The sequence below is a fragment of the Spodoptera frugiperda genome, chromosome 12 (assembly GCF_023101765.2).
Source record: "Spodoptera frugiperda isolate SF20-4 chromosome 12, AGI-APGP_CSIRO_Sfru_2.0, whole genome shotgun sequence".
Lineage (NCBI taxonomy): Eukaryota > Metazoa > Arthropoda > Insecta > Lepidoptera > Noctuidae > Spodoptera > Spodoptera frugiperda.
The window spans coordinates 12,453,055-12,480,692 of NC_064223.1; the positions used below are offsets into that span (position 1 = coordinate 12,453,055).

At 40.9% G+C, this 27,638-nt stretch overlaps 1 protein-coding gene across 2 annotated transcripts in view; it reads left to right on the forward strand.

Moving 5' to 3' along the window:
* The first annotated feature begins 8,753 nt into the window (after positions 1 to 8,753).
* The window catches only part of LOC118262910 (GATA-binding factor A), a 41,050-nt gene continuing 22,165 nt past the window's right edge, over positions 8,754 to 27,638 (forward strand). The window contains exon 1 of one of the 2 annotated variants that reach the window (XM_035574569.2): positions 8,754 to 8,948. The gene's annotated coding sequence lies outside the window, so the exon portion shown is untranslated. The remainder of the gene's footprint in view (positions 8,949 to 27,638) is intronic. The other variant, XM_035574568.2, reaches the window with a different exon arrangement.

Here is a 27,638-nt window from a genome sequence, read left to right on the forward strand (position 1 = left end):
TCTTTGTGCTGCAGAAAAGAGCCATTCGATCAATTTATAATCTTAGTCCGAGGCACTCTCTTAGGGAACTATTTAAAGAAATTAATATATTGACTGTTCCCTCTCAATACATTTATGAAAATGTAGTGTATGCTCACAAAAACATTAATTTATTCAAAAAGTATTGTGATATACATAATATAAACACTAGAAGTAAAAACAAATATATAGTTCCCACTACTAGACTTAAGAAAATAAGTGGTTCGTTCAGATGTCAATGTATACGCTTTTACAATAAAATTCCCAGCGATATTCAAAGTTTGAGCCTGAATAAATTTAAAAATGTTATTAAAGAAAAACTGTATAGTAAAGCTTTTTATAAAATTAAAGACTACTTAGATGATAGTCAGGCTTGGGAGTGAGCCGTTATAATGTCCACACAGGTCATGTTGACATGTTTGTAACACAAGTTACATTTTTATACAATTTGACATGATATACATTAATATCATTCGATATTTTTTATTTTTATTTTTATCATATTATTTTTAAAATTGTTAGTCTGAGGACCGTGTGAGAGTTTGCTTAGTTATTTCACTTTTAGTTAATTATATTCTGACAGTGTGAGCATTTACGAGACCTACCCAAATGTTCTTTTGGTTGGTATTGTTCGTCGGATCATTCAGCAACAGCCGTTAGCTGAGCTGATTGTAAACTGACACATGCGTACGGCCATCTGAACAGGTCCGCTCATACTGTTGTGGTTCTTTCCTCTAAAGACCACTACAGAACCAACTTGCACGGTTCTCTCACATTATCCTCTATTTCATTGTCTGGACTTTAAAAGAGACTGTGACCTCTGAGTTTGTTTCGGCATTTCTTCTCAGAGTAGTCAGATAGGAAATGCCGGCCTCATCTAGCTATTTGAAATATTGACGTGTAAAAGTGTTATTTTATGACCTATTTACAGAAATAAATATCATTTATCATTTATCATTTACAGCCAGCTCGACACAGGAATGAATCTTGTCTGTAGTTTCTACTTGCCGCTGGAGTACTAAGAGGTGAGTGTCTCCTAATGGACTTCAAGGGAAGACCGAGAGACAACCTTTCAAGGAGTACGTGGCAATCAACCCTACCATTACGCTATGAATAGGATACAGGTAATATCAGCTATTATCTCGCGACGTTAATAAAGTGGATGAAAGTGGAATTGCTTGCTGAGTTTGATGTAGTTCTCATATCCAGTTTAAGTAGGAATCCCCAACCGATAGCACAGGAACATTTCAATTCTTGTAACATATGTATTTATGAAATCGGGGATTCCATACTTGCGATCCGTATTCAAGGATGCTTCTTACTGAATAACAGTTTTAAAAGTCTTTGCATTCTTAAATTTCGATCTCATAATGAAACCCAATAATTTAGATACGTTTGCGATAATTATTTCAATATCCTCGTCGAATCGAGGAATTTCGAATCTTGTACAACACCCGGATCACGAACCGAATTTAGTCTAGCCAGCAGGTGCCTGTTATGGTGCAGATTAAATTATTTAATCATCAAGATCCAGTCTATCAAGATCCTCCTGAAGGCGGCCCGCGTCAGCCGCCGGTCTGATCGTGGTGGAAATTTTCAAAAAACTTGTAATACACGATTTTGAATCCTTTTGAAACACTTTTTCAGTGAAAAGTGCATCTAGTGTGTTGGTATAATCCTCTAAGAAACTCTATGTCTCTAGCATTTACGTTTTGTGAAGGAAATCAGTTCAGCTTATTCTTACTAATATTATAAATGTGAAAGTTTGTGAGTTTGTGTATTCGTGTGTATGTTTGTTACTCAATCACGTCAAAACGGCTGAAACAATCGGGATGAAATTTGGAACAGAAGTAGATTATAGTCTGGAATACCGCCACATGGGCCACATATCTGTTCAAACAAACTGAAACATTTCACTGTAACATGAATCGGTTACATATAAGTACTCATAGATACACATGTATGTTTGTAAACAGGTGTGGTCTATTTTGGAAATTGACCTTTGTAAACTGAGGGAAGGTTCGAATATGAACAGAAATATTGCCGAACTCAGGAATCGATCAGTTTAGAGAAGGTCATTTAAAACAAGTGCTTAACGAGCATATTGCGAGTTAAGCACTGTTTACCATACACGTACGATGTGTGCGAGTAATTATACAATACAGTGTACAGTTGTATGGAAACAGAGCAACGTAAAGGTCTTGTGCAAAAACTTTGTATGGGTAATGACGTGTGGAGATAACAATTGTAGTAATTAGCGCGGCGCGGAGAGCGCGCGTAATAAAGTGCGCGCCGCTATCTGCTCACCTAGTTGTCAATAAGTTATGTGCGAGGAGGGGCCGCGGAGGTATGCGCGCACGCACCGGGACGCAATCAACGAACGAAATTCATTAGCAGTCGCGACGGACGGACGGACGGACAGCAGCCGCGCAACCACAATTGATATATTACACTTATACACGTATCGGTTAAATTGTCCGATCGATAAGTGGGCGTGAGACGCAACCGGCAGCGCTCCACTTGTGACTCAATCCTCGCATTGCAATTCCGACTTTATCTCTTCACGATACGGACCAAAGAGCCAGGACCCGGAATGCAGTTCAGTCCTTACGTACGAAGCTATCACGATGACTTCGAAGTAGTTAAATGTGATAATATCATAAATATCAACAAGGAAATGAGCTCTATTACTAACGAGTTAAGGTTCAAGTATCGTTAGCAGCGCTGGTAGTTAGGCCGGTGTGGAGCGCGGCGAGTGGGCGCGAGGGACTAATGTGTAACCGTTGTCGCGGGCTCGCCGCACTAATGCGGCCGGCGCCGGCGCCCGCCTAACACAAAATCTACAACATTCCTGCGTTTAGGTCGCGAGCCTTTATTCCTTTTTTATCGGATCATGAAATAATAGAATAGGTACAAAGCAGCCGCCGCTCCCCCCTCCCCCCCGTCCGGACAGCGGCGCGGGTCGCTTATCACTACACTTCAAGTTGTAATGCAGCCAGCCATGTTATACCGGCGCTTGGTAGTTTTATTTATTTAAATGTACTAACTTGAATCAATTTTGTTTTGGGAGACTTACACCTAATAGAACAACTCATAGAATTGATCCGAGTGGTGGTTGACTTTCGGATCAGTTGACGGCCCGGGATGGTCTGGGTCAGTTATTGCAAGCATTTATTCAGTTGAGCACGAAATCCAAGGTAACAAGAGTCCACTGCTGGACTGTGGGCCTCCTCATCGTAAGAAGAACGAAAATGAAATTAAGCAAAAGCGAAGAATAGACATACAACTACAAATATATATCCTCATGATACGTACGCAGTCTGTCCAGTAACTGTATATCAATTAAGAAAATAAGGATTAACTCAGACCTGAGACGGTAGCTGTTGTTACACTAAAGTATAATTATGGTTTTTAATTAAGTCATAATTTATTTATTTCTTTACAACGCTATATTCACAGACATCAGACATCATGTACAAAAGGTGACCATGCCAATGACGGTAGATGCAAGGAGCAAACATATTGCGAAATAAAAAATGTAGCTAAACCATAATATACAGCTGACTCTCGGTATTGAAGCCCTTGATAGATCGCTCTCGGTAATACAAAGTTATCACGAGGTCCCGGTGAAGTCTCTTTATATTTCAAACTAAATTAATACATTTCTATACACTTGGTAATAAAATGTCATTGCAACGTAACCAAATGACTTCTTAATTTCAAGTTATCGGGGTTAAACGCTTTACAATTCGAAATTGCACAAAGAAAGAGACAGAAAGATTGCAGAACTTGCTGAGACAAATTCAATATTTCAAGGCTAGTTCAAATTTCGGACTATTTGATTAATTGAACATTCGGTAATTGGAAATTTAGAGTCCCTCCAGTTTCGAATGAATAAGGGTCGACTATATTATAATTTAACATTATTGGTTGATTTAGTAGCCAAACAATTGTTTCTATCTTGGAGTTAAATCAATAATTATATTTATACCAAACACCTGTACATCCCGCGCTGTCCCAATGCTTGCTATACAATATACATGCTAGTTCATAAGCTAACTATCCTACAACTCAGGTGTAAATAGAGCGAAGCATAGACTCGCGATGTGAAGTTCCTCTAGTTAAAAAAATCAGGAGCACCACATGGTGGGGAGTGATGATAACATCTAACTCCAAACTCAACGCAAAAAGTGTCGGTTGTCACTATACTCGTTGTAAAAAACTTATTTTGAACCATCTAGAAAGTAGGTATGCACGCCCGTAGGATACTGTCCGATGCTGACATTGTAAAGTCGAATTATGACATTAATTTATAATCCATATAAAGCCAGAGTTGTACACAGTTATACAATATAACATCCATGTTTCTTTAGTATCGTTAGGAGTCCAATGTATTAGAGGGGAGCATGTAACCTGTCCCTGTGAACAATTTCTAGGCTCTGTCCTTTTTCCTAAAAAAACCGTAAACACTCTTAAATACTTTGCGTGACTCAGGAATCGAACCCAAGATCCCTTGCCCGGAATTTACTTCACCAATGAGGCAGTAAAAAATAAGAAAACTACTCGTAAAAGTTAATGAACTCAAAATATGATCTTAAATCGAGTCATATGGAAAAGGTTTTAAAAATTTTAGAAGTTTAATAATGTAATGTGTAATGTATTGTAGCTCTCGAAGGAAGATGTATCGATTGGTTACTTCTACTTACACTTATTTCGTGTACATTTGAACTTCATATCATTTTTGTACTAAACCTACATACTTAGTTTCACATTCCACACAAATTATACAAAATCAGTTTGAATTATACTTGGTATAAAGTTCAAAATCAGTGTGTGGTGTTCAATCCATGTGACCATGTTATTTTCCTGACGTATAGGCGTTAGCAATGTACTAGGGTCCCATAAAACGAGGTGAATAGAAACCAAGGAACATTTATTCATCTCGTTCCTGTGCCTTTATTACCCCTCGATTTCTATTCACCCTGTTATACTGTACGGTGGTGTTTGGAAAATTGCTCTGAAAAATAGTCCTCGTTGAATAAACCACGAGTCTTGCGCTCATATTGTTGTCGCACACTCCACACATTGTCTCGCGTCTAGCTCCTTTACGCATAGTTGTATGAACAAAGTGCCAGGAATGTATATCTATTTGTTACCATGGTAATGAAGTATTTGTACATTATAATATAGTGTAGTTAACAAACACTCGACATTAACCACTGAACTTAAGCTATTCTGATCAAGCTATTGTCTTTGGATTAATATTGATTGTTGCCATTAGTCCCATTGAAGTTTTATCACAATTGATTCATAGATTTTCGATTAATATTATAGCCATTAATATCCATTTGTAAAAATACCTGAGTACAGTATAAATACTGGTATTTTATTTATTTTTATTTTAGAACGAATATTTCAGTCTTTCCAGTCTCGTTGGTTGAGTGGTCGCAAGAGCGACTTCCGGACACGGGGTCCCGGGTTCGATTCCTGGGTCGGCCAAGTATTACTGGGCCTTTTTCGGATTTTCGAAAATGTCTCAGTTGTAGCACGGATTCTGAAATTGTGCCCAGTATATGGCAATAGGCTCACCCCCTATTACATAGGACTTATAACACAAATAGTGAAATGTAAGTGTACATTGTATAGCGGCATTAAGTGCCGTAATGTGTACGTCTGCCTACCCCTCTCCCTCTCGGGGATAAAAGGCGTGACGTTGCATCATAATTCAGATTTTTGTGGATATTCTACTACTACTACTAACAGTATAACAGTAACAGAGTAGGTACTAATTAAGGCACTACAAATACTTAAACCTCTGCCTCCCTCCGCCAATTTGGAAAATAATAAACGAAGCTAAGTCATAAATACTTGTAACAATGCAACTTAAATGGCTTTGGTAATACTATAATGAATCAAAGTACACTATGCTACTTCAAAAGCACCCTTACAACGAGGTGCCGGTGCAACAATACCTACATAGAGTCGCCACGGTGTCAGCGCGGGTGACGTCACACGGCTGCCACTCGTCCCACGCAGCTTACTCGCCAAACTATTGACTGGTCACTCAACGCCGGAGCACTAGCAATTGTTCTACCATTGTGCGCGTCCAGCACTAATGACTCGTTATCTCTGCACAATAGGATTACTTATCACACTGAGCATCTTGCCAATATACCGACACGATGATTCATATGCTACAATTCTTTACCTTCTTTATTGTTGGCACTTTATAGCCAAACAAATATCAGTTTATAGCAGCTACGCAATGCTACGCCGCGCTACGCCGTGCTACGGAATGCTACGAACAATTGCAATTTGTGTATAACGTCGTCATATGTGGGTGATACTACCTTTTGGCCAGTAATTTTGTTAGTCCCTTGGAAGGGCATTGCCATATATTGGTCATCATTGTGGCTTCCGTGCCAATACTAAGAATTTTTTTTACATAATTATGTACTTATCAATTAAATTAGTACAAACACTGGTTATCTCTATGATATGTAAGTACTTACATATTTGTCTTTACGTAGAAAGAGTATAGTAATTGTATCCCCCTCACCGAGCATACAGACACCCTACACAACATCACAATCATATGTTTCTTGTTGTGTAGTTATTCCAGCGACATTCGTTAGTAAAATTAACTTACAAAATGTCTTTCCTCGAACCTTTACTCTTCTGTACTCGGTCTGACTCTACGAGTATGTATGAAAAAGAAATAAACAGAATTGGTTGAGTAGATAAAGATTAAAGAGTTGAATAAACAAATTAACGTTTTTTTATATTGTAGCTGAGATAGAATTTTGGAATAAATTATACAAAATGCTTAATGTTGTCATGTCAATATTAAAATTGTAATAAAAATAATGAAGTATATTTGTTCCCACGGGATCACGCCAGAAATGGTAATATTAGAAAAAGAGTCCTCATTACTGAGTTATCTGTGAACAATTAGTAAGTGGTAATAATGCTCTGTTCCAGGGAAGTGCTTGCGGTCGACTTCAAGGCAAGTGATAACACGGCCCAGTTACTGAATGGAAGCGAGTAGCAGAGTGCGAGCCATTGTGCGCATGCGCCCCGTGGGAACCGCCAGCAGCGCACACCTCCACGGTCGTGTTCCTAAAGTCCTGTACCCACTGTGGTTCACCTCCGTGGTCATCATAACAGCCACGAGATGTCCACGCCTCCCCCGATGACTTCCAGCTCGTCCGGTTGCGGCCTGCATCCAGCGGGTCCTTGTGACTTTAATTCATTGATTTTATCATCTTATTGATTGATATAACATAATATCACGCCTTCTCACCCCTCAAGAGATAGACAGCGGGGAACATATTATACAATGTTATTTATGAGTCCCTTGTATGAGGGGGCGAACGGTTAGGGATAGACATCCCTCGCTCGGTAGTTGCACCAGCGGCCGCTGCGGTGGACCAAAGAGCCAGATAGTTACAGTACCAGGTTCGGGATGTAGTAGTCTTATGGTCAAATACTCAAACGTCACTCAATTTTAAGATGCTCCCAAAAATAGTTCTATCACTACAAATTCTTTATAAACCGAAAGAGATAGCACGATATTTAAGTACAACTTAAAATTGTGTAGCGTTTCAGTATTCGGGTATTAGTCTTACTCAATCGGTGTGCTTGCAGATTAGATGTGTGGATGTGATGGAAGTTAAATACTGTGTGTGTACTCGTATGTAGGGGGCGTGCTCCAGTGCTCCATGGAGTCCGTCGCGGCGGACACCGGGCGAGGACATTTATTGGTGTTGTGATACAAACAGGATGTATGCAGTTAAAGTAACTGAAGATACGTTTGTAAATAACTAAAAACTACGAGATCAGATGTGTTTCACGACATGTCGTAGTCATACGTAAATTAATGTTTACATACATGTACAATTTTCGAAAATTGTTGTTTCGGTATGTAAGTAATCAATACTGTAGTAGGTTTAAGTTTATTTGTATACTAAAATGTAATGTTTTGGCTCTCGCAGTTAACTTGCATTTTAATTTAATTTAAGTAAATAAAGTAATGAGGAGCAGATCTAGTCTTTATAGAGATGTAAGAAGCTTACACCGACATAGATAACAGAATGTCATAAGTAGAATGGTCGGTGTTTTAATGTAAAAACATAAAACTCGGTTGTGAATATAAGTCGCGTGCGACGCGGCTGTATCACGCAGCCTAGTTGTAGGTAATATTTAATGACCAGCACAATGCAGTGGTTTCCTATCTAAAGCCTTAATGTACTCGGCAGTAGTTCGAGTGGCTCCGTGGCGTGTTACTGTGTTGTAAGAGCACCAGTAAACGTCGCTGTTCAATTAACATCCACTGATCGACCGCTACTGAGTGCTAGCGATTAATTAGCAAACTGCTGGCGCGGCCAGTGCGGGTGCGGGGTGGCGGAGGGGGAGGAGGGGGCCTACGAACACTCGCACGATTGATTGCGACGCCGTGAGTATAAACAAAAACGCAGTACTAATTCCATTAGGGCCCGAAAACTAACCCCTCTATAAATCTCCGCGCGGCGCCCATTACTCGCGATAGCGGCCGCCCACCGCAGCCCGCGCCCCCCGCCGCGCCCCACCGCGCCCCGCGCTCGCCCGCGCCGCGAGTGACGCGTTACGTGCGCGTTCATCATGTGCGCTGCAATTTATGGAAAAGCGCATTTCCCTCGCGTGCTGGGCGCGCCCCGCCCCGCCCCGGGGCGGAGGCTGCGCGCGCCCGCCGCCGCCTCCCGCCGCCAGTGGGCGCGCGCTCTCCGGCAAGTGTACACGCGTCGACGTGCCGCACGGTTTCGTTCGCAGTGATCCTCAGTGCTCCTCCTCAGCTCGTGCCAGTGTCAGTGATATAGTAGGCCAGTCGCAGCGGACACCAAGCAGCACTGCTACAGCTATACGTTGCACGCGCAGGAATTACCCCATTTTACGTAAGTACTAACTTATATCGTTTTACGAATACTTTATAGTAGTTTCTGAGAAGGAACTTACAAGTGGACGAGCAGTTCTATATCTCCTCTTGTTGTCATGTGTCGTCTCACCAGCACCGCTCGGCAGCACGTACTTGTCTGCTATACGAAGTCTGGTGATTATTGATTAGTAGTGAGGTGATGACAGTGTATTTTATTTATTGTAATCAATGCCTTACTGCACCATTCGCGAGGATATATTTAGGATAAACATCGTGTAGTTATCTCGTTCATTTTCTTAGCAAACACACTTGTAGATACGTTGCCGACGGCATATAGTTTGGGTACCACTGACACTACACATAATTACACATTCTCCCGCCGGTAATTGATATCAATATAAACGACCCGCCCGCCACACACGGGCCGAACGGTACACTCAGTAAACAGGCCTACCCTCACAGCGCAATTGTGACTGAAACGTTACTGCCTACTAACACAGTCGACATATAAGTTCACACTTGCTATTGTTATTCTTCTATAGATTATAATGACGTAATGTGTATCTATGTGTGTGTGTGTGTATGTGCATGCAGCAATAAATCAGCGAGTAATTGCAGCAGATCGCGCAAAAAGTGTTCCGCTCCGTTACGCGCTAATAGCTGATAGCGGCGCAGTACACACTGTCGGTGTACATACAATGTACACACGTCTGCACGTCACACTCGGGGGTAGGCAGCCGTGTAACTATACTGCAGCCGGGTCCGATCATTGCATGGCGCAATAAATTCATTTACCCACGAAGTTAAATTTATAAAAATGCTTTATAATGTGTACGTTGACCTCCGCAAAGTAAAAATATGCAATTATTCTTTCTAACTTAGTCAAGTTATATTCTGATCAACCAATCCGGATAAACATCTGCTTCCATAGATACTAAGTACTAGTAATACAAAAGCCTAAAATATTCGACAGCGGGTTAAATGAAGGATTAGTAGGTACTTTGCATTATTTTGGTATGCGTCGCAGAGGATAAAGTATGGTAGTAACTGAATCACTGTGAACAAATGTAAAACATTCAGCCAAATATCAGAGCACTGTTTGTGTCCCAGTGTTCTTTTACTCAGTTACACATCGATGCGGTGTCTAGTATGCGGTGTGTAGTACCGGTAACGTTGCAATACTGCTCACCCCACATAACATAGCAGTGACTAACAGTAGACAAAGGACGTTTGCGAAGTATACCGTACGCGGCGCCGGCGCAGCCCATCGAGCGGCGCCACCGCTGCATTCCTAGCGCTGTCTCATCGCTTATCTGATAGCACGGGTACTATGTGCCATTGGACACTGAAACTTTCAGCAGTCGAACACAATGCCCGCACATTACACGCACATTGCATTATAACTGGACTGTTGCGCACGCGCACTCATCCCGTTATAGTTAATGTCGCACAAATAAACAAACAGTTTATGAATATTAGACGCTATATCACTTCGGTTAGTTTACTTGTAACCTACGCGGTACGCCTTTAGTAAAACGTTTGTATTTTATACAAATACTCATTTTAATTGTATTTTTTGGTTTGCTTCAAATTTCACGTTGACACTTTCATATCTAGTTTATATTAAAATGATTTTATTTATCTTTTTTACTTTACAATTAAGTGTTTCCTCTTTACATGCGAGCGAAGCAGTAGGCAGAACAGTTCTATCTAAATATTGGATTATAAAGTTAAACCCAACTTCAGCATCACCGCGACACTCTCCTCCATTAAAATAGTCTTCCATTATATAGCTACGGACTCTATGAGTTAACATTAGCGATTCTTCTTTCCTACGACAAGCATTTTATAAAAAATGCTGCAGTAATATAAATTAAGTACTACATGTGCCTGCGCATGGACTAGCCGACGCGGCGCGCGCAGCGCCCAGTTGCGCGCAATAATACGCCTAACTTTACAGATATTACTAACTTTGCTGTAGTTATTGATACTATACAAAGTTGCACCTCTTATATCGTATATTTCTGAAACATATTACTACGTCTATCTACAATATATGAACTATAAGTACTTACATAAAATTGAATAAATTACACAGGTCTTGAAAAGAAATAGAAATGAACAGAAATATTACAGTAAATATATTTGAGCGATACAAAATAGTATCAAGCTACGGGCTATGAAACAAGACTTTTACAATGTGTGATTGGACTACTGGGGACGTTTCATCAACATGTGTGTTGATCCGAATTAAGGAAGTCTGGTCAGTCGGCAAGCAATAGTGTGGAGTATGGTCCAGCAGTACTATGTGTGGTGTATGGACTAGCAGTACTATGCCATGTCAGCTCCGTCCAGCGCCAGCCTGCTGCTACCTGCAACCCTTCTGACCTACTTACAGACGTCAGACGGCAATAAACACGCGGTGACGTGTCGCCGGCGCCGGCGCAGGTAACTCTGCTGGAAAAAACGCAAAACATTGGGACACTCGGACATTGCACCAATTTATGACATCGCTCAGTTCCGGCCACTAATAGACTCGCAAAAAACGTCCAGGAATGCAATTTAGACGATTCTGTCACAAAACAGAAAAAAGTAATATTTTTACCGTAGATGTAGTTTATATTATACAACGTAACAATGACAGGCGGTCACTGTAACACAAGCACATCTGCAACACCCGAGGCATCACAAGTGCGTTGCTGATGTAGAATCTTATTTCATTGAAACCTCATTTTCGGGGAGCTGTCCTCCATTCCTCCATTAAAAGAGGGATTCCACAAATAATTGGGTTTTAAAAAAAATAGCCCTTGTAAGTACCACATTGATATAACAAGAGCAAAGTTATTTATGAAAATATAAATAATTATAAACCCCCTGTTAAATGTACTGAACTATAAGTAGAGATACAACGCATAGTGGCGAGCCACCGCTCGCTGCAGTAACACAAAGCCGCGGCCACTCGAGTCCATTACACACGTCACCGGAGTGTCATGATATGTTTGTTTGTTTGTTGGCACGCACACCCGGTGCGCGGGCGGGGCGGGGCGGGGCGGGGCGGGACGGGGTCGCCACTGTCATTGATACATCAGCGCGGACCATTAGCCGGGTTTTTTGTCCTCCGTCGTCTCCGGATTAGGCTCACCGTAACCGAACAAAAAGCTGTGGAGCGGCCGGGAACATTTCGCACTTAGTGGCCACCCTCCGCCATCCGTCTTGATATGTTGACAAATGACTGCTATCAACTAAATGAAATATCGGCAAATTAGTCGCCGCCATTGTGGACACCGAGTCCTGTCTAGCGGCTGTTACATCGTATAGCGATAACTACATCGGTGTATCGTAGCTGTACTATGTGAAGTATATACAAGATAGTTGAATAGGTATGCGGTGGACCGGCTCCAGTGGTATTATGCTGTGGTACTCTCCAGTAAATATTTCACGCAGTCATAAAAAAACTATAGAAAACTAGTTTAGTTGTTCACTTGGGACGCGAAGCTGTTAAGAACGCGACACATGTATAAAATGTATAAAGTTCCATTAAAGTAGTACCTAGCGGTCGGTCGTGCAGTCGGACTACTCACTGGCATTCATTGTTTAATCCACTTATCGTTGCGTTATCAGCCACTGAGTGGAGCCAATACTGGACGTAAGTATCAAGTCACTTCGGCCGTAGTCCACATAAAAAAGCGTGGCGCCTCGACATTAGAAGCCGGGTTATTTATAGGGGGATTAATAGGGTTGTGCTGCGTTCTTGTCACACTCACGTCCAGATGTATGGCGGTCTCACTCGCTCAGACAATTAGCTGAGCCCCGCCTGTCAGATAGCTCAATAAAGCCGCGCACAATACCTGGCGCGCTGACGGCGCGGGGCTCGGGACGTTTGCACAATGTCTCCGAGTGGCTCGTGCTGTGCCATTTTAGGGACAAACATGTTTTTTTTCTCAGTACAATGTTCACATCTCGTTACCCTTTCTTCAAAGCACTTATTATACACTAATACTTGTGACACGCGCGGGTGATGCGGAACTACCGCATGTGTTTATTTATTAATTGTATAATTGTTGTCGCTGTAGGTAGTAAAGAGTATTGATATAAGTATTGAGTAGTTACCTAACATTGCACTGGTTTCACGGTTCGATGATTATATTATCTACAAGAAATCTTAATGTGCTAATACAATGTGTAGTCAACAGTTGCTGAAATTAGCAAACATAAACATATACAACTTGTTACATACAGATAATACCTGGAAATGTGACAGACGGACAACAGTTACCATTAAGGTGTGTTGTGTGTAAACTGATGTAAATGAGTGTCCAGTGAATTGGCGGAAACAAAGTGTACTTTGTACAATGTCATGGTCGGAAGTTGATCACGATATCTGAATAAACCGATGACAAGTATTGACACCGGTAATGTTCTTCCCGCTTTAGAAATAGAAAAGTTAAAACCCTTCACTTGCGAAGTTGCGTTTTGATTCATTCTGATATAACATAGACATCTTTGTATTTATACAATTTTCATATCTGCATATAATCGCGTCTGTTGTGCTGTTATATTTCAAACAGTTTATTTGTTTTGTACAAATATTAGTTAACATTACAATACTAATGACTTACAACTCAATAAAACATGCATAATGCTACATCGATTATAATGCTACTACAACATCTCCTACATGAAACATTGAAACTTGTGCCATTATTTTGGAGTTACCCCCAGGATGACCTGATCAAGTATTCCACCGCGGTGGTTCCCACCAATGTTCCGTATAGTCTCAGCGGGTACCTACTCAGGTCGGAACTGGCTGGACCTAGCAACAGACAATCACCACGCCGTGTGACGACGCTGACGGGAACTGTGGCGCGGCTGTAACCGCAAGCAGCGCGCGATGTCTCGCCCGGGAACAAAGCGGGCATTGTGCGGCCACTGCCGGCACTGATAACGCTGATACTGCAGGAACAATAGCGCTTAGTCGACTGCAGGCAGCAGGGCCCGGGGTCGCAGCCGCTGCAAGTTCTCATTACAATACATAATAGATAATTAGTAGACACGAGCGTGGGAACCTGCGCCGGCGCCGAGACGACACACTGTTCTGTGATTATGAATCATTGCAAGTGTCAAATGTTGCCATATCTGATCGACTGACAGAAGTATTTAAAATATTAAGATAAAGAGCCGTATGACGTCTATAAATATATTATTAATATTATAATATTAATAGATGGCGATAATTATAAAGCTGTATATACGATAACCAAAACTGTGCATTGAAATATTTCTGTTACATCATCACTCGTTGGACTGAAGTCATTAGACAGATAGATAGATAGATGTGAAATTATTTAATGTGTAGAAATTTCCTCGTTTATTACTAGTAACTGACAAATAATGCGCGACTGAAACTCCCCGGAGTGTGTAGATTATGAACCTGTAGGAGACCATAGACCACTAGTTAGTAAATTAATGTAGAAAAATAAATATGAATCATAAATTAACAATTATGGGCTAAACACATTATTGAATACTGATATTACAAACAATACCATATTTTGTTCATTCGTAATGGCCGTAATCATACATATTATGTTACGAGGAAGTCCCGACGACGCTGGCAGCGCGTTGATGTCTTTATAACGTGACAACTGACCTGTGCCAATTTACATCAAATACTTGCCACATTTTTTTATTTGATTCGTTAAATATTCTCGTTTCTTTTCATGAAAAATCTAAAATAGTTTGAGCCCGTCGCAGCCTGAATAATAAGCAGCTAAAGTTACACATTTATATTAATTATCAGATAAGCCGTTCTACTTACCTTCACAGTTTATAATGAATTCGCCGACTGTTACTGTTTACCATATAAATTGTAATTTATTCAAATAAGTGAAATTCAAATCGACTTTATTCCAAAAATTCAAAATGTCATTGTCGACTTTATTTCTTAGCTTATTATAATAATGCCTGCGTTATGTATGAATATAGTAACGTCGCATTGTATAGTAATGTGCGTTGTGGAACGGATGTGGTTGCGTCATAGATAATTCTTTACATGGACTATTAGTATATATATAAGTATAGTATATATGACTTTATTATACAATAATAGAATTAGACTGCACGTTTTAGCCACGTGTTGTGATAAAACCACTAAACCCACAGTCTTGTTTGCAGTACATGCCACGATGCAGGCTTTCTCTGTCAGTCTAGCTCCGAGTGAAGTTCTTATGTGTAAAACTTAGGCAATATTATCGAAAAATGCCTCGTCGGGGTCTCGGATTCGATTCCCGGGTCAGGTAAACTATTGCTGGGTTTTGTCGGATATTCATAAATTTCTCAGTAGTAGCACGGAGCCTGAAATTGTACTCAATATATGGTAATAGACTCACCCCCTATTACATGGGAATTATAACACAAATGGTGAAAAGTGACAATATTATCATTACACACAAAAGTAAACATTTCATGATGTGCACATTGTGCACCCGTAATGTGACTAGCTTTCCGCCTGCAGTTTCATCCATAAGGTTAAATTCATAATAAATTATGAATTACACATGTATATTAAACGGTATACATGTTATAAAATACCTTTCCTCATTCGATCATATTATCAACCGTGCATCAAATAAATTAACGGCAAGATAATAATAGATACGTATGACAAGTGGAAACAGTAGGTATAATCAGTATACTACCTACATTATACTACCTACACCTGATAAATATTTATAAATATTGGCGTAGGTATGCAATAATTGAGATTCACGTGAGGCAGGCCCGTGGACCGGCACAATGTTACCGACTGTACTTTCTATTTATAACAAGCTGATGTCAACAATACACGTGACGTCATAACATGTCACTGACATGAGATGGCATTCCTTTCTCCTTAAATCCATTGCTTTTTTATTCTTCGGGTGGAAACAAAAGAATAAATATTAATATAGCATTCATTCATAGAAATCAACATAATTATATCCATACACCTGTTTCCCGTTGCTACGATACAACGATCGTGTCAATAAAATAGAGAAACTGGCCATTATGTGTCGCACCACCACAGTGCCTACATTCCTATGATACCTATAAAACAATCATAAAATAAAGGTTCCAATATAAATATACACTTGACATATTCGACGTTCTCGTGGGAAAATTATTTATTTAAAATATTAATGTCACTTAAGATGCAGTTTCCAAAGTAAATATTCCATAAACTAGTTATTTAATATTCAACCGATGAATGCTAATTCTATCATTAAATAAGTTCGTGAATTTTTATTTATCGACAATAACACCAGCTGCCTGTGAATTAAATAAATGGACATTTTAAAGAAAATTTAAAATTATTTGAAAGTCGGATTTATCAATTCTAAATGTTGTCCCTCGGGCTCCGGATGTTGTGATGGTGAAGGAGTGAGGAGGTGCTGGTCACGTGTTGTGGTGTGGAGGTTCCCGTGATATCGGTGAGGCTGACAATTTGCGACATGAATCATTCATAATTTCTTATAGTACAGCTCTGTCCCAGCCACCGGTCGCTGTGGACAGGTCACTGCTGACATTTTGATAACGATCTAACACCAGATAAGGACCACTTCATCATTCCGACTCCACCTCGAATATTGTACGGTTGATTGTAGAAGCAATTTTCAATTTTGAAAAAAGTTTAATAAATATTTATGAACATAGACTGCTATTTTAAATAGGTAAACATAATTTAAAGCCGTAAGAACAGCACATTGCACATTATTGCACAATTATTATAAGTGGTTAGATGGACCGACGATCCGCCGACTCGCGGGGAGACATTAGATACACAGCGGCAAGTTGTAATTCGACGTGCGGGTATGACATGGCTTCCGGATGAAGATGGTGATATTGACCGTATAGATATTATTTTTGTACAATATGTTCTCAAGTAAATAAGAGAGTAATTAACACTATCATATGTTACAATGATGCCAAAACGGCTGAAGGGATCCGGATGAAAGGAATAGGAGTAGATTATGGTCTGGAATAACATATCGGCTACTCGTATCCCACGGGAACGTGGGTAAAGCCCCTGGCAGCAGCTAGTACCTATTATAACAGCCAGCATATAAGTAATGCAATGAACATTACACATGTAGCTGTAAAAATACTCGTTTCATGTCTTTCAGTCTTCAACGACCACAAAAAAAAAACAAAGCAGCTATCCTCACCTAGTTTACTAATGTTTTCCGTGTAAAGCATCGTCACCACTGATCAGTCAGATCAGTCTCAGTTCGACCGTGAGATCGTTACAAACGAACAGTTTTCGCATTTCCAACAACTGGCTGACATTTAACATTAGCGAGCAGTTGTATGTCGTGACGTAACTACACAGCACTGGGGAACACGTGCATCACACACATGACAGATTATGTTCAGCAACGTGTGCATGTGTGTGTGTGTGTGTGTGTGTGCACACAGACACGCGTGAGACAATTTGTCTTGTTGCTCGGTCGGAGTTATTAATTCCGCGAGAGATGGCGATCTAATCAGCCGCATCTAATCTTATCTGCGCGGTAATGATAACGATACGAGTGTGGATGTGTGCGGTTACGGGCGTCGCGGGCCGCGCGGCCTTCAATAGCACTCGGTCCTCATATTAACAGCTGTAGGCCTAATTCCTAATTCAATCGTTAAATATATTTGTTTGTTCGGAATGTTTTAATGATACCTACGACATGTTTTCGCGATTTGTCTCACTGGAACATTCGTGTTTGAATACGAAATTAATGATCCGTAACATTTTTGTAGCTTTTTATAAGCTTCGGCTATAGGACACGCCTTTCATCTAGTATTATGTATACAGTTGTTACTGGAAGAAGCAAACAACACAACGCTGAATATTAATTCGTAAACTGTATTAAATATAACAGCAATAAAATACATATGTACGTAAATCTGCTGTTAAATAACGGGTAAACGGAGAAGGCTTCAATTTATTACTATAGAAATAGCCACAAACATAGCCATAAATATACTAATAGCCAGAAATAGCTTCAAACATTCGTGTTACCACTGCACACTTTGCAACGGCAACAATTGAATCAGAGGTGTCATATCCCAGTACGGTACCGTACCGAATTGTAAAATATTCTAGAGTGACAATGAACTAAAGTCATTTTAATCAAAATTCCTCAAAAGCATTACATTCAAATAAACATCTTACGTATATGTTATTATAGTTTCCTAATGGGAATTTATCTTCTAGAAACAAGACACAGTTCAAAAACAAAAAAAAATTACAGATATCAATGACAACCAAAAAATATATCAGATTTTTACAGTGATTACGATATATGCTATACATGATACCATTGGAGACATGGAGTCACTTATACTTTGTCCATAAAACAATATTGACAACATCATTGTTTTATAACAAGTATGAACAATTTGGTTAAAAAAATATATATTTTCGTCAAAACTAGCAAAGCCGTTTACAGTCGTAGAGTTGCTACGTGGCTACGAGCGTGCTACGACGCAGTGACTACGCGCCGTAGCTGTAGTACTAACTGATCAAGCATATTCTAATTTATGAAGCTTTGTTATGACACAAAGTTTTCAATAATTAACTATGTCATCCCGATGCCAAACTCATACTATAAATAAAATGCTCCAACTCATACATAAAGATGCATAGCTGTGAAGAAAATAATATTAATGAGTATAATTATCCGAATTTTGTATTTGACATAATATCCCAACTACGACATTAACTTTGGCTTTTAGTTTTTAGTTAAGGAACTGCGTTTTGTGTTATTATTGTTATTTGTGTACATACATACTACTGTGCGCTCTAAATTGCTTTTATGACAAACCCTTTTTCTCAGTAAGCGAATTATGTTTGTAAATATTTCTCGTGAAAAATAAATATATTCTAAACCTAAACCTAATATGTTCTGAACGAAGCCTAAAATACGTCACACCCTGTCGTCTGCTCATCTCAGCATGATTAAACCGGGGATGTCGAGGTATAGTTGGCTGGGCAAAGGGCTTTTAGAAAACGTATTATATTATTGGCAAACGAATTAAAATGATTGAAGAATTAATTATGTTCCAAACTAAGCGAGTATCTGGCGGATTGTGGCGTGACGTCACCGCGACCGTGACTGTGTGCTGCACGTCGTGTCGCGGCGAGTACTGACTCCAGCCGTACTCTCTATCCCGATAGTGATGGTAATGTGTCAGAATTTGTTATGCAGACACTGACGATGGCAGTTTTGTTAAACTAGATCATAGCTAGATTAGTGCCGTGATTTCATTACAAGAAGATTCTCACAATAAAACAATCAGTGCTTAGGTACTAAATATTGCATAACTTGTTGTTCAAACATTTTGTACTAATGTTCCGGACAATGGTCGTCACACTGCGCAGTGCTAGGCGCAGTGACAGCGCTGCGCCGGCGGGTGTGAGAGCCGACACATTTGTACTACAAGTACATTAGCGTTATCTGCGTGTCCCATCGGCGCACCGTCCCGGCTCCTAATTTAAGAGCAATATCAATTCCGTGTGTCACAGGCGCGGCCGGCGCCGGCGCTACGTCACACGCGTGACACACGCACACATTCCTCCTGGTCACACCAACACGTATTGCCTACCTAGAGGAACCTCGTTCCTTACTCCCAGTATTGTCCACGCCAGTTAGCATTCTGGATTCAGATTCATACTCAAAATAATAGAATTAGATACATTTAATGTATGGGCATTAGATTATGGATATCATGATATTAATATTTGTGTATGAAATTGGCTCGTAACAAATTCAGTAGGTGCTAGGCCCAGGTTGAGTAGTCAGTCGAGTAGGTTCGAGTCCGTGTGTCCGGGGCGCGGTGTGTCTCGGCGGCACGCGGTGTCTCTGAAGCGCCGGCTCAAAAGCCTTTCCGTGTACCGCTCCCCGCCCCCGCGCGCCCGCGCCCCCGCCCGTCACCCGCCGCTGCCCGCCGCCGCCGCAATTAAACTCGCCGATAAAGGAGAAGGGGACTTTTGGGCCCAGCAGTTAACTAGTTGAAATGTATATTAAAAAAACCGTCATATTTTTCTAAAGGAAATCACAAAATATGGTACCTTGTTTCTATCTAGGAAGCGAGAAAACCTAAATTAAGTTGTGTAATAATGTATGTAAAATAATGTATGTATAACGTACTCTGTGATTTAAACTTCTTAAAACACTTCTGTCTGACATCAGTCAGTCACCGATTGACAGATGACACTCGTTCGTTGTGTTTCGTTCTGAGTGCGCACGTATTTTCCATGTTTTATTGTTAAACCCCACGACCTCGGCTTTATAAAGGACTTTTGACGGATCTTGCATCTCTAAATTACCTGACTCTCTATTTTGGACAACTGTTTAAGCCTATCAATCGGATATTGACGACATGGATCGCTGTGTAAATAATTGTACGATTGCGACTGGTCGCAGTAACTCTATTGGCAGAAGAGTCTTGGAAGAAGTGGCGATTTTATCAGTTATTCGTCAGTGGCGTGCATCTCAGCCTGTATAATATGGTTACCATTATCTCAATTGGGAAAGATCAAGAAAATATCGTACCCCGCCCCCTACACAATTCTTAGATGACATTCTCCTAATTATTGAAGATGAATAATACATATTTTATACTAATATTGGTGTTTTATTTATGTATCCTCCTGTCCCTTTTTTAGTTTTTAAAAATTAGTGCCTACTGCGTCTAAGGGCCTATGCACACCACGTTTTTAAACGCGCCGTCGACGCCGTTTGTAGCGATACAGACGCGATACGCACGCAAGTTAGACGCAGCCTGTAGACCTTTGCACACCTGACGCGCGTGTGTAGCGATACAGACACGCTCCTTGCTTAAAACCATAACACAACCAAAACTATTCAAAAGTATTTCGTAAAAAACACATAAAAACTGCAATGTTATAATATAACCTCACTTTTACTACATTAGGTACATATAACTTGATTCCTGGATAGCCAAATTTCACCAAATTTTCAGTGAGGCCTTGTTATTATATCCTCTTACAAATAAGGCTAGTTTGATTCAGTTAACACCTGGGCCAGAAATGTATGGAAAGTCCCCTTCTCCTTTCCAAACTTAATCAAATGACCACAGTCGCGACTAAGTAACTCACAGTTGGACCTTGAACCACTCGGGACTCCAGATTGTTACCGCGTACTTTACGTGCATAGTTGTGGCTGCAAGAGAGGTTCCATTTTTAATGGTGCAAATGAGCTCTACTCTGAGGACCATTATTGATGTTCCTCGAGATCTGACGCTGATGTTGTGGCTACTACAAGTTAGTCCACGCAAACTTGACGAACGATAGAAGATTAAATACTGTTTCACCACATATCTAGATATGAAAATTACATATCAGTTTTCTCTCTAAAGAAAATCATCTCTCTATACTTATGGAGCTGCCTGCTGTTCAGCCACTGCGCCCATGCGTGCAGTACTTATCTAACCAATATCAACAAATCATATAACACTCACATCAGTACATCGGTATGAGTACGTGTCCCCTTCAATGCGCGTACGCAGCTAATTACCTAATTCATAACAATAGTGACCGTTACAAGGATAACAAACAAAATAAATAAGAACATGGATGAACCAGTTTTCCTCGTCAAATAAATCAAATTCCACGAAATGCTCAGTGAGTAGCAGTCTGTGATAACCGATGAATCAATCGAGTGGGACTCGCGGCGAGTACACAACTCGAAATATTTAGCGGAAAGTGTTCACTTTACCTCAACACTAATTTGTATCAACTCAATTGCTCTCAAATTAATAATATCTATTTTCCTCGAGGATGCTTGAATGGCATAGCAATGGGTTATTAAAATACATATTCTTATTACTCAATAAAATACTTCGGCCCACACTAGAATTTCTTCCTGTATCGCGGGTGACACCCAGACTTGGAACAACATTCGGGAATCAAATTTGCGGCTCCTTGAATAGACAAGCATTGAAAAGGAATTGTTACGATGGTTTGGACTTCTAGAAAGGATGGATAAAAGCAGATTTACGAAAAAAATATACAAGGCGAATATAAATGGAACCGTCGATAGAGGGCACTCTGGACTGACATCTAGAGAGCACATTGACAATATACTAAAGAAGGGCCAAATTAAAAGTGCCCTTTACCGACGAGCAAGCATGGAAAGACTGATGACTATTGATGAGGTAAACAATTGGCGTTCCATTGTCTCTGCCTACCCCCATGGAAGACAGGCGTGATGTTATGTATGGATGTATGTGTTGAATGGCAGCCACCGCGCCATCCGTGCAGTCAATCAGTCTCACGTAGAAGAGTAAATTTATTTTAACCTGTAGTATGCCGGGAGCGCAGATATACGCGAGACATAATGTGTTTTCTATTGTGTCTCATATGCCTACACGACTGTTGCAAGAGTTTCGATCCGTACTCATGAAACTGCAGCTCAGTCGTGTCATCCCCGCGTGTGTCGCAGTGACACGCGCACGTTGTCTGTGTGTGTCAGTCTGGCAGATACAGTGTCGGAGTGTAGCAGCGGTGCGGGTCAGTGACCGCGGGCTCATGAGCCTGCACCTAAACATTCGCGACGTTGAGTAGGAATAGGAATAATCTCTCGATACTATGTAGCTGCAGCTTTTTACAAGCTTCTATTTTTTGCTAAATTCTTCTTCCGATTAATATCCGCTGAAACTAATTAACAACTGAAGGGTAAATTGAAATACAAATTGTACTTCGAGATTACCTACCGGCAAGTTGGAACATTAAAGAAGTATGACCTTTTAGCGTAAATGCAAAACATTAAGAATTAGCCATTTTTTAGTAGAAACTATACACGGTCGTCGGTCGTGGCGCTACATCGACTACTAATTGCTGCGCCTGCGCCGCTCTCTCAGTTTTTTCTTAGCGACACACGGCGGGAATGCTTTTATTCGTGCGACGCGGGACTGTTAATGTGTTAATCCACTCAGATCGCCTTGTTCCTCTGTTATTAATAGCCAACAAACGGCGTCCGTCTCGCTCCGCCACCACCGCGGCCCGGTCCGAGCCACCGCCACTGCCACCTTATCGGCACATCTCCACTATTTGGGTGAGTCATTAGTAAGGGCTCGTTGCGCAATGGGACAGGCGCGCATAATGCCGCGACGGGGCGCCACCTCGGCACACTCCGTGCTACACTCCGCTAATACTCTGCACGTTTGTCACAAAAGCATTCCGGACATAGTTTACTTACCACCGTCTGCCCAGCGATAACTAACCTCTTTGTACATATTTGACTGATGACCGACTGTAGACTCTAAGAAATAAACAAGGTAACGTTCTGAATCTCAAATAAGTAGGAACAAGAACCTAATTTATTGTTAGTTCACAAACTCTCGAAATGCAATATTCATGCGAACATAATGTTCAAGTAGTGCGGGCTACGGGTAGGGCACGCAACTCACGCAGCGAGCCGCGAGTGTCGCGAGTGTCGCTCGCAAATCTGTCGCCAAGTGTCCGCGTCGCTTTCTCACAGAGCGGCCGCGGCCTAATTAATTACCTCTACATCGAGAGCCACAAAAAAACGAAACTTGTCGCGGCTTAAGAGCTGCGGCGCCAGAGACAGGGTCCGGGCTGAGGGCGCGGCGCGGGGCCGCGGGGCGCGGGTGGCGGGGTGCGGGACAGGCGCCACTCGACGCACGCGCATGGGAAACTGTCCCCATCGCCTCCCATCCGAATCCTCTCTCACTATCCACTCTTATCACATCAACGAATAATAAAACCCGAGTTATCAGCCGCCTCTCGCCACTAATACGTGGATGTGAAGCTTCTAATGAACTTCTATGAATAACGAGTTAAGTGCAGTTCCGGCGCTGCGATAGCTGACCGCGCCTCGCTCCCGCCTCCGCTCCGCTCGTGGTGCGCGGGATAACAAGTTTATGGCATGTGCTGTCGGTTTACAACCGCCATTAATGGCCCCAAATAACACTGGTTAACATTTAACTGAACAACTGAACACCTATTACATACTGTGAGCTAACATAGCGAGGTAGAACATTCCTGTACAAGGGAAAGCTGTGGTTATCGTTTCTTTGTGGTAAGGTGTATCTGTAGGTGTGTGATGTACCCACAAGTTACTGAAGATGTGCCCAGCAGAGGCAATAGCCGTGAGCACAGTCATGCGCAGTGTGTCGCGGTCACACTTCCACACATGTATCGTCTAGTTACATCACTACAAACACACATGTCTAAATACGGGCCATACAGTGTATACAGACTAGTCCAGGGATATACTAGAGACTAGATCTATGTACTTACGCACATACATAGTATGGTATTCACACCACAACATATGGTTCAAAACCTCTAATAAAGCACACCTAGACAACGAGTGCTTTTTTGCTCCACTTTTTTGCTGAAACCGCAGTGTCATAAATTTATGGTTGAGGTGTCATTCGGAATGGATTGCAGATATATTTTTTTAAAAGTTTGGTAATTACTCTACCGCTAGTAAAAATGTTAAAACTTGTAAGCAAAAAACATACAAGTAATAAACGATGTTTGGTTACATCTTATATCTCAAGTGCAAGAGTTTTTATGATAATCTTGACCGGGAGACCGGGCAGTGTAGACCGTATCAATCATTACAAACAATTGTCCTGGAAGTAGTCCGAAAGCCACTACACTAGTTTTCATGAGCCGCCACTTTCTAAGAATTGATTATACATATTAGTTACGCAAACAAATTATTATTGAACAGCAAATAAGTAAACGTCTAAGACGTTGATATTAAATAGACGTAGATATTACATGAATATCAATAAACCGTTTTTTATATTCACAATTTTTCAATTAGTTACGACATCAAGGATAAATTAATAAGGTTTTTTTTAATTCTTGGGTTATTCTAGAAAGAATTCTAAATTGAAAACTAAGACTTATGTAGCCTCATCGGCCTCATCTAGCTATTTGAAATATTGACGTGTAAAAGTGTTATTTTATAACCTATTTACAGAAATAAATATCATTTTTCATTTATCATTTATTGTACATTTAACTTTATTATATCAACAATTAAGTTTTCCATAATTTAAAGTCCGGAGACTAGGATAATGATATTGTTAACTATAATTAAATATTTAAAAAGTTACGTTGGCGTACATTACTGCTCATTTCACCAGCTCCGTGTTGGACTGGAAGTTAAAGCCTTTATTTCAATTAGACCACATTCAGGCTCACGCGGCAAATAAAACCCTGATTTCTCTCAGTCTGTCCATCAGTGAAGTTAAGAGTTCGTTCCAAAATGTAAATTCGCATGAAGGAAAGCAATCATGCAAAGAACTTCATTGTTTCGATCAAAAGCCTAGGTTTAGCCTAGGCTAATGGTTGCTACAAGATTTTATAAAGTTCACGCAACCCCCCACTTAGTACCTACCTATTAGCTTAAAGAAGTATTGCCTTGCGTGTCACCACTATGGCCTAGTGCTAGCAACCTGCTAGTATGGACGTACTTGTTTAGCTATATATCGCTGTCGTGGTGTTTAGTGCTTCACTGCTTAGTTTCTAACATTACAAAACCAATGACTGAAACATGTAGTTGATGCAAGTAGTTGTCCAAATATCTGCCAATGAGCAATACAATGAGGCACCGACTGAATGAGCCTTGGAACTGTTTCATGCTTCACCGGCTACCATACAATATACAGAGCACAACTAGGACGTTGATAAACTAACTACACTTGGAAGGTCACGCGACACACGATTATTTTCCAGTTTCTTAATTATAAGTATTTATTTTAATAGAAGCCAATTAAAATGTCAGGATATTATTTGTTAGCAATCTTACCAAGTAAGATTTTTCTTGAAATTTTGCCACATTACAGTTTGTGTAGTACTAAGATATCGCTTCTCATGCATGAGGGTGCGGGTTCGAAACTTACGGACGGATTACACTTTCGACACTTTCTAAAATTATTTAGACACCATTGACAAACTGTGAAGGAAAACATCATAAGGAAACCTGGGCTTATAATTTCTTATTATAAGTTTGTAATCGCCAACCTGCAATGAGCAAGCGTGGTGATTAATGCTCAAACCCTTTTTTGTTCGAGAAGAGGCCTTTGTTCAGCAGTGGTCACTTACAGGCTGTTGGTGTGATTCGATGTAGTATTTGCTATGTACTGTACTTTTAACTGTTGTTGTTATGTATAAATCATTCAGTCACCAGACTAACTAGCTCCTAATGGAAGTATGTTTATGGGTTCACCAAGATATTCATATATTTTTTTAAAACAGATAAAAATAACAAAAAGCGCAAGTATCATTCAGCCAATTACCAGTCGTTACGTTTACAATTTTGGAAAAAAATACAATGTGTGAGTACTAGATACCAATTTAAAAAGATATTAAGCGTAAATAGACGTGTAAAATACAACAACACAGACCATGTAGACAATAAGATTCCAAGCAAAGAGCGAAAAAAAGGAACTAAATATCTATTGCTGCTTAAATATTTGAGGCTCAACCAATTGATTGATAACTATTGTTTTGACCGATCGGTAGGGAGTAATAGACACAAGCCCCTGGAGTGGAGCGTCGAGTGTGTCATTACATAGTGAGTAGTAGCCACAATACAAGTACTGTAGCGGTGTAGTGATGTCCGCGTGTAATGGCGGCGGGCGGCGGACACGCGCCATGTTGTGTGTGTAATGTGATGTGGAGGAGTGTCTCCGGCGCGCTGCGCGTTAATATGCGCATAATGTGAGCGCGCATGCGAAACGATGTCTTTGTTATACGCTGCGCGCTCTACGTACTACGTAACATGTCTGAATTCAATTAACCAAATAAAATGTTAAGAGCTACGACTTCGAGCTGAGCCTTTTGAAACATTATAAGCTGAGCATATGTACAAGTGTGTAGAGAGGGCAATAGACACGAGCAGAGCTCGGACATGGTGTCGTGCTCGAGCAGGTCGCGGCGTCCAATCACAGCCGTGCTGCACGGCGTTGCGTAACGCGGGGCTCTCCATTGGCCGCGGCGCGCAGTCACTGACCACGGGCGACTGTCACGAACCGGTTACATCGCATACTCCCTGTAATCACTAGATACACTCTCCATAAACATTTATCTAGCGCGCCGTACTGGCACAAGTACACAACTACTGGCTGGCGGTGCTGTACGTATGTAGGTAGTTGGTACCGCTACACTGCGTACACACGTCCCACGTTAGTGATGTTAATGGAGGGTTGCGTTGTTTGTGTTCGTCCTGCGATCATTGCCGCTCGTAATTAGCTAGCCTGTGCTGTGCACGTGAGCTCCGTGCACTGACCGGGCAGGCTGTGCGCGGGGCGGGGCGTGTGTCTGGGCGGGGCGCTCCAGGGGCGGCGCGCCGTGCTCTCCTCCCCACTAACGTGTTTTCCTTTTGCTCGTTTGGGATGTCGAAGTAGTTTACAGTTTTATTTTGGTTTTGTAATTGGGAGCTTAAATGTCGAGCGCCACTACACCGTCATTAGCGTCGGGAATGTTTTTATACAAGCCAATTACTTGTTTCTTTGTAGCCCAACATTCAATGATGTCTTTCTAACTTGGAGCAATCAGATATAAGTCACCTATACATACATATAGAAATAATCTTGGGGATTCTTATACAACCTAGGTTAAAAAGGCACTTTAAAAATACTGAGTAGATAAGTATCTAGTATCGTATTGTATTGT